Below are 2,719 nucleotides of genomic sequence, written 5' to 3' on the forward strand. Positions count from 1 at the left end.
ACACTTTTGCATGAATAATTCATTCACTCTCTAACACTGCAGTGCTATGACAGATTACATGATGTCCTTTCTATTTTTGTATATGACCATTTGAAAGTATTAATTAAAATAAAGCTACTTCTTACAAAACTTCAGAAACTTATTATTGGTTTCAAAAGAAGTTCTAAACATAGAAGCAAAATTATGTCTGCCTTGTTCTCCATTCTGATCTATTAGTTGAAGAGATAAATGAAATTTTCAAATTACTTTCCAATGACTATAAAATTGTATGTATTTAATTCCTTCAGAAATATTTTTAATTTTTTAATTGCTTATGTATTTTCAGTGGTCTGGGACTTAATTCATCAAGACTTTCAGTTCGAGAGGTAGACAGTGCTATCTGATGATGCTTGGAAACAAAGCAGAACATAGAGGAAAACAATGCAATCACTTAACATTTTTGATGTGGGAAAATATGAAGAAAGGAAACCAAAAGCATCATCAACAGATATAAAAAAGTGAACCACTGAATTGCTTGATAGTAAAACCTGTGAACCTGGTAAATATATTTGAAGAACAGAAGTCTGTGGTGTGACTATTCTATCTGTCTGGGAGAATGGTAATAATACACATTAACAGATTTGGTTAGCCTTTGTGATTTTAAGTTCAGGTTTACAGAATAGCCCTAGAAATTCTTCTTTATAACTATGACATATTTAACTTTGGACATTGGACTCTTGATTCAAAATTAAAACTAAAGGTAAATAATTTAATAGTAAGATACTAATTAAACTGACTATCATGATGCTGAAAGAAACAAAGCAGAACAGGTCTGGTGTGAGTGAGTCACGCCAAATATTAAGAGTTGAAATAAGAGAAACAATCACTATATAAAAATAAAAACATGGAGAAAGGTTGTAGGCAATTTTTCAGAAAACTCGTTGAGAAAATGCCAGACTGAATGTAGTTGCAGTCATCAGAAGGCCTTGTTTGCATTGAATCATAAAGAGCAGAGTTCAGTGTTCTCACATCACTAGAAGAAATCTGGAAAAGAACTGATGGCTTTGGTGAAGTTGGTCAACAGGCGCACTGAGTGTTGGGCTTTGTTCAAGTTTCCACTGTGCTGCATGTAAGACATGGGCTTTATGCATCATAGCTGCTGCACTCTTAAAAACAACAAATAGCATTAACGACACAAATAAAATGAGAAACAAAGATACACTTTGTCCATAGGAAGGTGTTTTTCCCTTTTTAGCAGAAATGACTTTCTGGATAATTATTGATTTGGAATTACATGCCCAAATTTCAATGAAAAATAAAAAATTTTACTACATTTAAAAAAAATAAACCCAGATTTCATGTTTCTGATGTGAGGTAAAGCTGTAATCCTTAAAAAATTTGGTTGGAGATCATTAAATGATAGGAGAACAAGTGGTTATGAGAGTTTCATGAAACCAAGAAGCCAAAGCTTTAGAAACATACAAAAGCAAATTAATACAATTACAACTAAATCCTGTAGAGCAACGCAGTAAAACAGTAAGTGAAAATTGATCGCTATAGAAAATATCCAGAATAGTTTCTCTCAAGGAACACGGTATCCATGGCAATTGTATGGTAAGACTGACTGAATGGACACCAGGGATTCCTGAGGAATGTCTGGCAATAGCGAAGAGTAGTTACAGTGGACACCACTTCAGAGGTTTTTATCTTAATGAGTTTATTACAGCTATAGGATACATAAGCTGGAGGTTGTTTGATTGGATGATGTTTGGAGTATATTTCAAAGTACCAATCATAATAGCATAGTTCTGTAGTCAAAAGAATTGAAGATGTTTTACAAATTTCTAAACATATGTCCTGAACCTGGCACTTTATCCTGTAAATGTGGAGATTTATTTTTTAACATATAAATCTAGATTAAGAACAGAGAATATATACAACATTCTACATGGTATAAGATTTAATAGCCTTGTTAACCATATCTACACAAAAGAATTTTATAATAAATGTTATGTATTGATATATAATTTTATAACTAATAACGTGTTTCCCTTTAAAGTCATTGAATGTTCATGTCTAATAGAACCATGATAAAAGTGTCACAAACATACTTATGACTCTACTATTTACAATAGAATAACTTTGTAATAACCTTAAGAATAACCTTACACACAGAAATATCTAACATATAATTAAATATTTGTTTTACAAAGAAAGGAATTGTGTCATTTGCAACATGATGGAAAAAAGTGCAAGGCACTGTTTTAAAGGAACTGCCAGAGAGATAAAATATGTCCAACTTCTCATCATTGGTAGAAAATGTTAAGGAAAAAGTAAGACTGTAGAAGAGTAATCAATAAAGATTTGGGAATGAGAAAATGGGAGAGTAAAAAGACTGGAATGTACAAATTAAATGTGTATAAAAATACTTTGTCCCTAAAGCTCCATTTCACCCGTGAAACAAATTCATGAAAGGATACTTTACAAAATACTACAAGAACACATTCTATGGATATTCTGTCATCTGAAGTGAACAGACACTAAAAACACTTAGAAAAAAAGTTCAGAGAACATATTTAGAAATGCTGCAAAGAGAAACTACCATAACAGAATGTCTGGTTGTAGAATAAATAGGAGAAACCCCATTGGCCTCCCTTTATTATATTATGCTTGTGTTTCCTTAGGGGCACTATCATGAAAGCTTTAATATTTTTCAGTTGCTTATTCTTTTGCTTTTCCA

This window comes from Alexandromys fortis, unplaced genomic scaffold, assembly GCF_014885135.2.
Source record: "Alexandromys fortis isolate MF-2015 unplaced genomic scaffold, M_Fortis_MF-2015_v1.1 scaffold_229, whole genome shotgun sequence".
Taxonomy (NCBI): Eukaryota; Metazoa; Chordata; class Mammalia; order Rodentia; family Cricetidae; genus Alexandromys; species Alexandromys fortis.